This window comes from Oratosquilla oratoria, chromosome 43 (genome assembly GCF_046742065.1).
Source record: "Oratosquilla oratoria isolate Oo_2021 chromosome 43, ASM4674206v1, whole genome shotgun sequence".
NCBI lineage: Eukaryota > Metazoa > Arthropoda > Malacostraca > Stomatopoda > Squillidae > Oratosquilla > Oratosquilla oratoria.
Window position 1 is genome coordinate 3,027,121 of NC_134819.1, and position 15,449 is coordinate 3,042,569.

Genomic DNA, 15,449 nt, shown 5'->3' on the forward strand with positions numbered 1-15,449 from the left:
CATCTATTGCAACGCGTGTATATAACGATGTTACATGAAAGCTAGCTAAATTCTTGTTGCTGAAATCAATGTTTTTGAGTTTGGAAATTAAATCTGAAGAATTATGTAAATGTGCGTTACTGATCGAACTTAGAGTTTTAGTTAGTGGTTTAGCCAAGCATTTAGCTGGTTTGTGCACAATGTTTTTTTTCAACATGTCGAATGGTGGTAGAAAGGAGATGTGGAGAGAATACAACAGAAGAAAGCGAGTGACAAGCTATATACTGCGAATTCAATTTCTCCAAGAATGCATGGAAGAGCAAGTGCTTCCGAACTCGGCACCAATACATTTGAAAAACATGAAACAAAGGATTACAAAGGATTACAAAGGCGGAGCATGCCGACAGGAGACCTTTTGATCCATATCTAGGTCGGATGCAAAAAAAAAAAAATATATATATATATAATAATAATAATAATAAATAAAAACTATAATAATGTAAATAACAAATAAAATACATAAATAAATGCATAGGTATAGTTAAAATAATCAACAGGTAAATAGTAAATGATGATAAATTGACATATAACTAATAATAGATGAAAATCACAGACAAATTATAACAAAACAAAAACAAATAATATAACATAAATTATAATCATTACAGCATCTTACTTAGGTATTTATCTAAATGATTCTTAAAGCTTCGAACTTTCGGTAACGCAGCTAGAGTTTTTTTTAGAATAATCAATAGAATCTTTAAAAGATTAAGTGAACATGTTGTGTAATGAAAAGAGTGCGACATCTTTATATCTGTAGTTGGTCAACAAACAACATAGACTACGTGAAGACCAGTCTCGGATATTACAAGGTAAGTTAATACGATTATTTCAAAATAGTGAATGGAGCATTATAGATAACCGTAATTTAATAACGAATCTCTCAGACAGACAGCTATCAGAAACAGAAATTCAAGGTCTTTCATTAGGTATGAAATTTGATGTCAGATTTCAGACAACAAAGTTTAGTAAATTTTTAAACAAAAATTATCATTGGAAAATGGAAGATATTGATAAAAGCTTCAATCAAGGTGTAATCATGTGCTATCAACCCTTTGCGAACAACAACAAATACATAATTCCAAAAAGATTTCTCATATCATTAAATAACCTGAGTAAAGATAACAACATCATAATCACAAGTGCAGATAAAGGTGGAGGCATAGTTGTAATAAACAAACACGACTTTAATAATAAATGTTAGATATACTTAATGATAGTGAAACGTATGAAAAAAACACACACAAGGAAATGCAAAAAAAAAAGAAGGAGAAAAATTGACCACGAAAAGAGGAAAGAATTCGAAGAAATCCGCTAAAGGAAAGAAATTATTAGGTTTACTTGAAGAAGTACCTAGACCAGCCAAAATGCACAGCCTACCTAAAGTACACAAACCAGGTATTCCTATGCGCCCCATTACTTCGGCAATTAATAGCGCACCCCAGAGATTAGCTAAATGTTTGGCCAAACCACTAACTAAAACTCTAGGTTCGATCAGTAACGCACATGATAATAGTATGACAGTGTTAGAGAGTGATTGGGATATCATAGTGAGAAAGACTACATAAGAACAGTATGAAATTAGTCATGGAAATGGAAATATGTCTAGCCTACCATTAGGTGTCATGAATGTAATAATGCATCTAGAATGGTTTGTGGGTGGAACAGGTGATTCTGAATATATTGATTATTTTTCGTGCTCCATGGATAGCTATAAATGCGGTGAGATATTTAGGGTCGTAATCAAGAATATGTGTCGGGTTGCCCCACAAAAGCCATTGGACAAGAATGTCGGGTTCCCCACAAAAACCTATTGGAGTGTCGGGTAATTTCGTCGGTCACCTACTCCCTACCGACAAAAATGCCCTACTATAGAAAAGGCCCACTCTTAGAAGAAAACCATGTTCAATTGTACCTCGGAAAAAAAAAGTGGTCGACTGACGCAGCACTGTGCCCCCAAGTTATTATAACTTTTTAATATTGAATTTCTTTACTTCTTTCATCCTTCAAAATACTTGCTTCCTTCTTTCTCTTCCCCTTTCTTCTTTTATGTTAATGCATTTTTTTCAGATTATTGTCATTGTCTTTTCTAAAAGAAATTATGTAAAAAGGCCTTACATCATGACAAGCACAATAAGAGATCGAGACAAAGGGTGTCAATATATAAGTGGCAACCAGAAACAAACACTGGCCAAGGCTAAGGTATCTGAAAATGAAAAATATAGAGGTGCTATCAACAAATACTTTGGCGCTCTATCTTTCAAGCGCACGTGTATTAAGGATGAAGATAACAAAAATATTCGGAAAATGATTATATAGCCTTGAGCCCAATTACAGCTGATAAATACAATGATGACATTGATAACAAATTTGAAAAGGATGACTCAGTTGCGAATAAAATTCAAGATGATCTCAATGCACCAGAAGACAGTGCCAAAGCAAAAAGCCTACATATGACCGGAAAAAAGCCCAAACATCATGCAGTCATAGATCATCCATGAGTACACATGTAATTAACATATATGATGACCCAACCAGTTGGCCAGCAGATATAGATAAAAATGTAAGATATTACTTAACAATGAAAGGCCCTCTTAATATTCCGGTGATCATATTTCCAAGAAATGAAAAGGGACAGGGTTTTTTAAACTTTTACTGTAACAGGAAATTTCCAAATGGGGTGAGTAGTAAAAGCCCTTGGATTATATACTCTGTCTGCTGATAGAATATATTGTTTTTATTGCAAACTCTTTAGCAGGAGCACAATCATTGCATTGTTAAAAAGTGGGTTCACAACTGGTCTAATCTTCCTAAAAGGTTATGTGAGCATGAAAATTAAAAAAATCAGTTGGAAGTCACATGGAGTTTCTAGGAATGATATACGTTTGGATACCAAAAGCCTTGTAGAAGTAAATGAGAGTAATTTTGATGCCTCGGAAATATGTGTCAAGATTAATTTATTGTCGAAGGTCATTGGATCGTAGTACACACTTCCACGTGTATGTACATAGGCTTGATTATTATACAAAAATAGATTATAATAAATATGATGAAAATAGTTTTATATGGAGTAATTTGATGGTGTTGGTGAAATAATTTTTTTACAATAAGACTGGCAGAGTAAAGACATCAGGATACGTAGAAACAGAATAGGCGGGAAACTTAATCACAGAAAATGGAGGTATTGACGTGTCACTACAATACTCCCCCCTAGTGACGAGGTAGGAGGAACGAGATTTTTGTCTAGAGGCGTGACGAGTTGTCAGCAGGATCGGATGTCACCGACATGGCAGGAGGTGTTAAGCCTAGTGTTAGCGTGTAGGCTGGTAAGGGTCTGTGGACGGGCAGGAGGTCCGGCTGGCAGGGGTCCGTGGACTGGCAGGCGGTTCGGCTGGCAGGGGTCTGTGTACAAGGAGGCGGTCCGGCTGGCAATCCGGAAGCGGCTGTTGGCGTCTGGCGTCTGGCGTCTGTCCAGCAGGGTAGGCTGCATTCCAGTAGGAGTGGCCGGCATTAGTCCGTGGACGAGGGGGCGGTGGGCCCTGTGTATTGGACCGTGGCAGGCGGTGGCGGCGCAGCAGGCATTCCGGGGCAGGTGGCTGCGGAAGTGGCGGGAAGTCCGGCGTCGGCAGATGGGGCGGTGACGGCAGTGTACGCGGTTGGAGACGACGATAGCGTTAGCTCTGGGTGGTGGTGGCTGCTGGAGGCAGCGTTGTCGGCAGGACGGTTTGGGACAGGCGGCGGCGACTCAGCGGGCGGTCTGGGACAGGCGGCGGTGACGGCGACAACGACAGCTTGGAGGAGCGGTGGTGCTTGGAGACAGCGTTGTCGGCAGGGCGGTCAGGGACTGGCGGCGACACCGGTGGCGTCGGCTCAGGGCGCCGACGGTTCGGAGTACAGTGATTGGTAGAGGCGGTGATGGCAGCAGGCGTTGTCCGTCAGCAACACCTGTGGCGTTCACTTTCACGTGTCACCATTTGTAGGTTTGAGATATCTCCGTGGTCACCAACTGTTGGTCTGGGTGATAACAGATCGGGGCGGCAGTTCATACGACGGTGTCTGGGGTCGGCGGCGTTAGTGGCGACTGCTCGGGGCGGCGATAGCAGCTCGGCTCGGCGACTCAGCAGGCAGCGGCTAGGGAGGGCAGGCTGGGGCGGCAACTCAGCAGGCGGCGGCTAGGCAGGGCAGACCGGGGCGACTCAACAGGCGGTGGCTGGGCAGGGCAGGCCGAGGCGGCGACGCAACGGACGGGGGCTGGGCAGGGCAGGCCGGGGCGGCGACTCAGTAGACAGCGGCTGGGACGGTTACTCTGGAGTTACCAATTGTAGTTTTGAATACCTACGTAGTCTAGTAGAAGTAAATGAGACTAATTTTGATGTCTCGGAAATATCTGGCAAGATCAATTTATTGTCGAAGGTTATTACATCGTAGTGTACATCTCCAAGTGGATGATGAAAATATTACATATGCAAATATAGTCTTATATGTGTATGTACATTAGCTTGATTAATATACGAGAATAAATCATATAAAATATGATGAAAATAGATCATCTTATATGGAGTAGTTTGATGAGGGCATCGGAATTCGTGAAAACAGAATACGCGGGAAACTTAGCTACCGAAAACGAAGGTATTGACGTGTCACTACAGTTACACCAAAGACTTTGTAGTGGATAGAGAGTTGACAAAGAACATGGAGAAATCGCCATTGAACATGCAAAACACTGGCAGCAAGTATTTAGAAGGTTAGTAGCAATAGTACTGTTTCTTGCTGAGAAAAATTTCACATTTAGAGGAACAAAAGAAGATGGTAGTAATGAGTGTGAACAATGTTAACTTTTTAGGTCTTCTGGGGCTGCTTGGAAAGTTTGATCCTGTTCTTGATACACATTTGGAAAAAATCAAAATATACAAAATTCATAATCTCTAATTAGGAGAAGATGCCAGGAATGAGCTATTAAACATCTGTATTGAATGATGTACTGAAACGTGAAAAACAGCTAAGTACTAAGCCATTATTTTAGACTGCACACCTGATACGTCACCAAGAATAAATGTTTCTAACGATCAGGTATGTGTCTAATGGTAACTTGGCTTCTTCAGGTGCTTATGAACATTTCACGAAATTTGCACATGTTGAAAGTAACATAGGAGAAGATTTATATAAAACATTACTAAACACATTGAAGGAATTCAACCTAGAAGTGCATGACATTCGAGGCCAAGGTCATAACAACGGTAGCAGTATGAAATGTCACACATCTGGAGTACAACCACGACTGTTGAAAGATTATTCATAAGCATTTCTATACCCTGTGCATGTCACAATTATAAAATTTGATTCGAAGATGTAGCCAAATGTTGTCCAGATGCTATTACATTTTCTGGGATTCTGCAAACGATGTACATACTCTCAGCATCAACAAAATTGTAGACAGTTATTAAAAAAACAGGTACCCGGATTATCAGTGAAACCCATAAGCAATGCAAGGTGGGAGTGTCGGATTCATAGTGTTAAAGCTATTTGTTATCATGTTGTAGAAGTATATGATGCACTTGTGGAAATATCAGAGATAACAGATGAGCCCAAGGTAAACGCAGAGGCTGAATCTTTAGTAAACCAGCTAAATGACTAAAGTATTTATTTTCTTTGGTAATTTGATACGACATACTTTTTAAGGTTAACTATGTAAGCAAGAACTACATGAGGAAACAAAAGATGTTGATGAAAGCTTGGAACCATTTGAAAAACTATTATAATGGTTAGAAATTTATAGAGAGGACGATTTTAACGATGTTCTAGTAGGTGCAAATAAATTGGTTGAAACTGTTGAATTACCACTGGAGTTTAGACAATAAAAAAAGAAGAAAAGAAACTACGCAGAAGGAAGGCAATGTTTTCATATGAGATGAAATATAATCCTTTAGATGATAAAAAAAAAAGCACACAGAGTTCAGTGCTTCAATTTAGTGCTAGACCGAGTCCATGTAGTGTAGGTTTGAACAACTTAAAAGCTATGTAAATCTATTTGTGTTTCTAAATAACTTTCAAAGTATACAGAAAGCAGAAATAATGAAACACACAGCAGACCTTAAAGCAGGATTAACAGACACCACAATATAACAGAGCACTGATGGAGAGGTATTTACAAAAAAAAAAAAAAAAAAAAAACCTTGATGTCTATCTGTTGTCTGAACAACTCGAAGTTCTAAAGATTTTTCTTCCCTCCAATATCACTAAGCCTCGTGCTATGTTTGAATACCTGGTAGTAAACAAACGATTTACAGCATTTCCTCTTGTTTTCATTGCTTTGAGGATTTACTTAACCCATTAAAACATATATACTGTCAACCATTTCACAAGAGAATCTACACAATTTGGCAATGCTATCAATAGAAAATTACATTACTAAAACCATTGACCTTGAAAATATTTTGAGATACTTTGTAAATAAAAAAGAAAGAAAAGTCTCTTTCTAAAAGACCTGTGTATAAGCAGTTTGTCTGTAATTACCTTACTTTGTAGTAAAATAAAGATAAAAATTTTATATTGTCTTTAAAAAATAATTTATATTAAGAATTTATTGTTCAAAGACGAGCATACTTCCCAAAATATAAACATACATGCATTTCTACTTTTGTAGAGTTCGAGCCCCGCCATCAGTTTTCTAATTAGGCCCCGCATATCGTAGCAGCGGTCCTGTATATATATATATATATATATATATATATATATATATATATATATATATATATATATTTATATATGTATGTATGTATATATATATATATATATATATATATACATGTATATATATATATATATATATATATATACAGTATATGAATATTATGTAGTTCGTACGAATATGTTTCCATCTGCCCATCCCACAGATGCACACAAACATAAGCAAACATTATCTTTTTTAACGAATCTTTATTCTCTTATTCATTGCAATTTTGTTTATTCGTTAATTTTGGATATATCTTACATATCAAATTTTCTCATCTGCTTTTAAAAAACTCAAAAAAGTTTCTCAACTGCAATGTTTCATCATTACATTTTATCAAATTTTCAACACCAGTGGGGAAAAAATAAGACGAAAGAAAGAGAAGTTCCTGGTGGCATGTCATCAAAGAGAGCAAGAAGAGTAGGTTGTCAGAGATCCTTGGAGTCCGGAGACACTCCCAAGAGCAAAAGGAAGAGGAGGAGGAAGGAGAGCCTGAGGCGTCCGCGCCAAGAGTCAAACCGGAGCCGCACTCCAAATAGGCCCACGAAGTAAACAACGGGGTTGCTCCTGAAGCCCAAGGCCACTGAATTCTTTGGTGTGTCTGCTTTATCTTCTTGCATTTTTCTCTCTCTCTTATTTTTCTATTTTTTTTCTGTGTTCTCTTTTTTAATATGTTTTTCTCTTCTGTTTTTTGGTTTTAATTTTTCTGTTTTCTCTTGTCTCTGTTCTATGTGCATTCCTGAAACCCAAAGCCACCAAACTCTTTGGGTTTCTGCTTTGTCTTTTTGCCTCCCTTCCTTTTTTCTAGTTCTCTCCATTTTTCCCTGACTTTTTTTTTTTGTCGTTTTTGTCCTTTTTTATTCTGTCTTTTTCTTTGTTTTTCTCTTTAGTTTTCTTTTTTTCTGTTTATTTTTTCTTCTTCTTTTTTTCGTTTTTCTTTCCTACTTTGTATACATACCTAATTTTATCTCTCTTCGTCCGATTCTTTATTTCAAAGTTAGATTTTTGGCCGCAGATGCGATTCTTTTGCAAAAAGAAATAATCAAATGCATAAATGAATAAATTCATTCATAAACACATAAGTAAACAAATAAATACAGAGATAATTGAGGAATAAGAAAATTAAATGAAACCTTCTAGGTGGATTTTCATTTTCTCTATCAACTGTATCATACAAGTATTTAAAACGACAATTGTTAGAAGAATGTATATATTTTTCCACAAGGCAAGTATAAACTAATTAATGTGTTCATCTAAGAATACGGAATATGAATCTATTTTTGTTGAGAGAAATATTCCGTATTAACATTGAGACAAGTAGTTTCCAAGTTATTATGGTAAAAATATAAAATATAATTTAGATGCATTCAGAAACAGACACAAAGACAAAGTCACAACGATTACCCAGATGCAGACACAGTCACAAGTATAGACAAGGGGAAAGACAGAAGAGAAAGACAGACTTTCTTCCTTTTCCTTTCCTCCTGCCATTTATTATTATTTTTCCTCTTCCTCTTCCTTCTACCTTCACCTTTCTCCTTCCTTTCCCCTTAACTCCCGCCTTCATTCCTCATCTCAGATCCACCCTCGTTTTATATGATTCACATAAATGGTATTGTTGAATTATGTTCTTTAACGAATTATATTCTTCGTTTTGTTGAGTTACTTAATCATTTGCAGATAGAAAATAGATTATTTAATTAGGGTTACTAATGAAGACGCTTCGTCTGTTTGGGAACGGTTATTGTAGATGGAATACCATTTAAACCCAAGAAATTACATTCTATAATTATCTAGTGGAATTACAGGGTGTCCTAAACAAGGAACATACAGGAGTATTCACAAATGTACCGAAAATGAATGAGCATATCTATGGGGGACATTCTATATATATGCGCATACTTATTAAAATATATATGTACACTTACATATATGCATATATATATATATATATATATATACATATATATATATATATATATGCATATATATATATGTATATGTATATATATATATATATACATATATATGTATGTATGTATGTATGTATACACGTGTGTGTGTAAAAATATACACAGTGTGTCCCAAAATGTACAAATGTGAGACCTCCTGAGAGTACTCCTTTTCACAACATCCGATATGAATATATGAAAAATAGCATTTTAGATAGATACAGTTTATTGAGAAAATATACAAAATTATATCAAATCACATATATTGATATATATATGTATATATACACATATATGTGTATTAATATATACATATGTATATATGCATATATATATATATATATATATATATATATACATATATATATATATATATTGTGATGGCCCACCATCCTCCATGTATATAAAATGTCTGTATCTGTATGTCAATCTTTAATTGTAAGATAATTATGTATGTACTGTAAATTGCTTGTATACGTTGTGATGGCCCACCATCCTCCATGTATCTAAAAATATCTGTATCTGTGTTATCCTGTACTTGTTAGGTAATTACGTATGTACGGTAAAAACTGCTTGTATACTTTATGGGATCTACTCTCTCTAGGCCGACAGACGTGAACTGATTCTGTCCGGCTCATCCTTCGCCTTCCTTCCGTCCTCGCCAACTATGTATATAATGCATCTGCCGGCTCCTAGCGAGGGCACTTTCGTTGGTTGAAGCGACGCGTAACTTTATCTCTCCCATATTGCTTTTGCTCTAGTACCGTGGCGTCACCACGTAATCTATATTCTCATGACTTGGTTTTCGGTGGAGGAATTAATTGTCAATTGATTAATTTTGTTGTTGTAAAGTTCTTATATTTGTTTTGTTGGCTTTTTGTTATACATTAAATTAGTTATTTATGTTAACTTCCGTTTGGATTTGCCTTACCCACATCAAGGCCACTAAGTACGAACCCCTCCTAGACATATTTCCTTATATCCTCACGGAAGGCATAACATATAATGGGGGCCCGTCGGGATCCTCTTACCCGAACAAAAACTAAGAAGGTGTGAGATATACGAGCGAAACGTAATACATAAGTTACACTTGCATTCCCACAACCATCGAAATTGTCCATCTGTCCGGTAAACTTGTAACTCAGTACCCCAGTACAGTAATTCAGTTAATCGTAAATACGCCATTGCACATGACCACGTTAAACTCATGCAGCTGTAAATTTCGTAAGAGTACTGAAGTAGGATCCGTTTAGGATACGTGTATTCTATCCTACTTACGGCATGTAGTTTTGGTCAATGTATTCTGTCCCAAAGATTTATAATATTCGTGGGAGTCGAGTATTATAATTCTACTTGTATCTCTTGTCCGGTATACCACGTAAGCGAACCAAGCGTTCTACCTTGCTGAGTAGCAACTGTTAGCGAGTAAAAAATTTCGCGATGTCAGAACTGAATATCGAAAACTTTGTTGAGAACCCCTCGGTGGAAGAACTGATAATTCAGAACCCAAATAAAGAATGTCTGAAAGAAATAGCAACAAGATGGGAATTAACTTATCCAGCGAACATTAGTAGAACTGAATTAGTTCAACTAGTATTGAGTCACATAGATCAGTTAAAGAAAACGGAAGACGAAGACGGAGAATTTGAACGCTTAGAACAAATAGTTGCAGCCAAATTAGACATTAGCCCTACGAAAGAGATTCAATTAGACCCTCTAGAGTATCAGATACTTGAAAGGAAGACGAAGCATGAACTGCAAATTAAGGAACTCGAAGTGCAGCGTGAAAGAGAGCATGACAGAGAGCAAAGACAGCATGAAAGAGAGCAAAGACAGCATGAAAAAGAACAAAAAACAGTTTCAAAGACAACACGAAATCGAACTAAAACGACTCGAACTATCAAGTCAACAAGTGGTTTCAAATTCAAGTAAGTTAGATCTTTTGCAGTACACCAAACTTATTCCCTCTTTCTCAGACGAGAATCCAACCTTATTTTTTCGAGAATTTGAAGAAGTAAGTAAACATTTTGCAATTCCCCAAGCAGATTGGATATGGTTAGTTAAACCAAAGTTGTCCACAAAAGCGTTACAAGTATGTAACAATCTGGAAAATAACACTGATTACGAAACGGTCAAACAGACAATTCTTTCCGCTTATGAAATTTCCACCGAAGGTTATCGACAAACATTTCGAAAATCAAACAAACTTAGCCATCAGACATACATGGAATTCGCGTCAGACAAACTACGAGCGTTAAGAAAGTGGATTAAATCGGCATCGGCCGATAATCTTGAGAAAGTAGTGAACTTGATCGCGTTAGAGGAATTCGTGCGTAAAATTCCTCATTACTTGAAAATTCACATTGTTGACAAGGAGGAATTTGACCTTATGAAAGCAGCCAAATTGACTGATACCCTCTCATTGATTCACAAAAATGTTGGAAAGGACAGTAACCGCCAACAACCTCATGTAAAACCAACTAGTGGTAGTAAAGATGGGAAAATTGATAGCCCTAGTTTCCCTGTTTGTTTCTTCTGTAAGAAACCAGGACATGTAATTGCAAATTGCCCAGACCCAAAATGTAAAGTAGCTCAAAAGAATATAAAATCTGTAGCTTCCTTTAACCATTCTACTGCCAATTCTGTAGATCCTTTTCAGCCCTTCCGTTCAACGGGAACAGTATCACTTGGTTCAGACCACGTAGAACACAACCTCCGAATAGTACGGGACACAGGAGCAGCACAGTCCCTGCTACTTCAGTCAGCACTGCCGGGAGTCCAACGTAATTATACAGGAGAACGTGTATACTTGCAGGACTTCCACAATCCCTTCTCAGTACCTCTGGCAAAGGTGCACCTGAACTGTGGACTTATCAAGGATACTGTCTCCGTAGGAGTAAGTGAAACGGCAACCCTACCTGTTCCTGAAGCAGATTTTATACTAGGTAACGATCTAGCAGGAGAACTAGACCATCCTCCTTTAATTGTTTCTACTTCTCCCCTACCATATAACCCAACTTCTACCATAGAGCAAACCCAACCCAACCTATTTCCAACCTGTGCTATCACACGATCCCAAGCGCCAGCTAACCAACCAACTCTTACCTCTCCAACCACCCCAACCACCCCGCTTACTCTACCCTCCAAGCTGAGCATCAAAGAGGCTCAACAGAACGACCCTTCATTAGCTCCCTTGTTTAATAGAGCTATTCCCAAGGAGGATATCCTACATACTCCTTCCTTTTATTTGCACGAAGGAATACTAATGAGATTGTATAAACCTCGTCACCTTTCTGATGATGATACCTGGGCAGAATGTCACCAAATTGTTCTACCTGTTAACTTGAGGACTCAGGTAATAGAGATTGCTCATGCTGGACATTCAGGACACTTAGGTATTAAGAAAACTTATTTACGACTCTTGTCAGAATTCTTTTGGCCTGGCATGAAAGCAGAGGTAAGTAGATTCGTTAAATGTTGCCACACTTGCCAAATAGTAGGCAAGTCAAACGAGTCTATTCCTCCGTATCCCCTTCAACCCATTAAAGTACCTAGTATACCCTTTCAGAAACTAGTGATTGACATAGTAGGCCCGTTGCCTAAAACCAAGAAGGGTAACCAGTACATTTTAACAGTTCTTTGTCCCACTACCAGGTACCCTGAAGCTTTTCCTTTAAAGAATATTTCTGCTAATAGTGTAATTAAGTGTTTAACTCACATGTTTACTTCCTTTGGTATTCCTCAGGAAATACAGTCAGATAGAGGTTCTAATTTCACTAGCAAACTCTTTACCCAAGTCCTCAAGGAATTAAATGTTAAACAGTCTCTGTCTACAGCGTACCACCCCGCCAGTCAGGGAGTTCTAGAACGATGTCATCAAACGTTAAAGAATATGCTACGTAAATTCTGTTACGAGGAAGACCGTGACTGGGATGAGGGATTGCCTTTCCTCCTCTTTACGCTCCGTGAAACACCATCCGAAGCTCTGGGTGTTTCTCCCTTTGAATTGTTATATGGAAGGAAGGTAAGGGGACCCCTCAAGGTAATCAAGGACCATATCATATCTTCTCCTACCTCACCTTTACAGTCTGTTAACCAGTATATTGTTTCCCTTAAGGATAACCTAGCCAGAATTCATTCCTTTGCCTTGAAGAACCTTGAACATGCACAAAGTAAAATGAAGGTTAATTTTGATCACAAATCTCGTAAGAGAGAATTCAAGGAGGGAGATATGGTTCTTGCATACATTCCTATCTCTGGACAGCCTCTTCAAGCTAAATACCATGGTCCTTATAAAATTCAGAAAAAGATGTCAGAATATAATTACGTACTAGAAACCCCTGACAGACGTAAAACTACTCAACTTGTTCATGTTAACTTGCTTAAGCCATACCTTGCCAAAATACCACTAGACAGTTCAGTCAAACCATTGCTTTCGCTAAATCATGGTCCCAGTAAAATACCTATGTCAACCGACCGTCCACGAGTCCACGAACCGACGTTGCCACATTTCGATCCTCCCACAGTCGGCAACAACAGCGACATCTTGAACAACCTACTTTCGTACCTTAACCACTTGAATCCTGATCAAGCTAAGGAAATTTCTGAAATTATTTCTAGTCACAGATCCTTGTTCCGAGATAATCCTGGCCGTTGTAACCTGACGTCCCATGAGATTCAACTGTATCCAGGGACTTCTCCTAGCCACCAGCACCCGTACCGACTGCACGGCTCCCGCTACCCGAAAGACGGACGCAAGTGATCAAGCCGTCGGAGCTGTTCTACTCCAAGAACATGATGGGATATTGCATCCTGTCGCGTACCACTCGGCTCAACTAGATAAACACCAAAGGCAGTATTCGACCACCGAGAAGGAGCTACTGTCTATCATCTCTGCCCTGCGGAAGTTCGAATGCTACGTAACACCCAGCTCGACCCCCTTACGGATATTCACGGACCACAATCCGTTAATATTCCTTGAACGGAACAAGAACAATAATAGGAGGCTATTACGTTGGTCCTTGTTCCTCCAACAATACCTCCTCGATATAAAATTTATCAAGAGTTCTGAAAACCTCCTTGCTGATACCCTTAGCCGTCCTGATTAGAACTCCCAACTCGTCTGTTCTCCTGAGTTGATGAGTTCTAGGGGGAGGGGGGGTGATGGCCCACCATCCTCCATGTATATAAAAATATCTGTATCTGTATGTCAATCTTTAATTGTAAGATAATTATGTATGTACTGTAAATTGCTTGTATACGTTGTGATGGCCCACCATCCTCCATGTATCTAAAAATATCTGTATCTGTGTTATCCTGTACTTGTTAGGTAATTACGTATGTACGGTAAAAACTGCTTGTATACTTTATGGGATCTACTCTCTCTAGGCCGACAGACGAGAACTAGTTCTGTCCGGCTCATCCTTCGCCTTCCTCCCGTCCTCACCAACTGTATATATAATGCATCGGCCGGCTCCTAGCGAGGGCACTTTCGTTGGTTGAAGCGACGCGTAACTTTATCTCTCCCATATTGCTTTTGCTCTAGTACCGTGGCGTGGTTTTCGGTGGAGGAATTAATTTTCAATTGATTAATTTTGTTGTTGTAAAGTTCTTATATTTGTTTTGTTGGCTTTTTGATTATACATTAGATTTGTTATTTATGTTAACTCCCGTTTAGATTTGCCTTACCCACATCAAGGCCACTAAGTACGGACCCCTCCTAGACATATTTCCTTATATCCTCACGGAAGGCATAACAATATATATACAAAATCGAAATCTGAAAATGATGCATGACGTCAAAATTGAAGACCAGACAATCAGAAGAGGCGACATGATGTCACGGATTGTTTACTGTGATATAAAATGAGGGATTTTTTTTTTCAACAGAATGTTGAGTTGTTGAACAATGAGCAGCTAGCCGTCGAAGGCCACTAAATCCGAAGCCGAGCACCTGAGGAAGTCCGGACGGGCAGAGCCCGGTGCTCGTAAATGAAAATATTCAATCAATCAGTTAATCAGAACAGCCATCCTGCGTCCACTGCTGAACGAAGGCTTCCTTCATAGCATTCCATGATTCACACGACCGCGCCAACCTCTACCACGTCACCCCTGCAAACTTCTCAATCTCATTTCTCCACATTCTGTCTGGTCTCCCTCTTCCACGCTTCCCACCTCGCGGCGTCTACTTAGTAACACACTTGCTCCATCGCTCATCAGTCGTTCGCACTAACTTACCTGCCGAATTCCACTTCCTCTCTTTTACCGCCTCTACAATATCTTTCACTCTAGTCTGCTCTCTCACCCAACTTGCTTTCTTTCTGTTCTTTACCATTGTTCCCATCATTGATCTCTCTATTCTCCTCTGTGCAGTCCTTAGCTTTGCGTTTCAAACATAAAAGTCTAGAGCCTCTCAGGATTTTAGTATATTTACCAAACACTTTCCAACCAATTGTAATACGTCTTTTTTATCTCATTATCATGATCTTTTGTCACTTTCACCATCTGGCCTGAATAATTATACTCTTCACTTCTTCAAGACTCTCACCATCGATTCTAATCGCTTTCCTTTGAACTTCCGTGTTGAACATCATTTTGGTTTTACTCTTATTTATTTTTAAATTTACTTTGAGACTTTCTTTGTTCAGATCCTTCAGCATATCTTGCAGGTCTTCTGCTCTTTTTGAATTAGGAATAATGTCATCTGCAAACCTTAGGCGGTTCAAATA

General features: G+C 38.4%; 1 pseudogene; it reads left to right on the forward strand.

The window, feature by feature from the left end:
* The first annotated feature begins 2,160 nt into the window (after positions 1–2,160).
* LOC143021954 (zinc finger MYM-type protein 5-like) lies at positions 2,161–3,023 on the forward strand (annotated as a pseudogene).
* Positions 3,024–15,449: the final 12,426 nt, after the last annotated feature.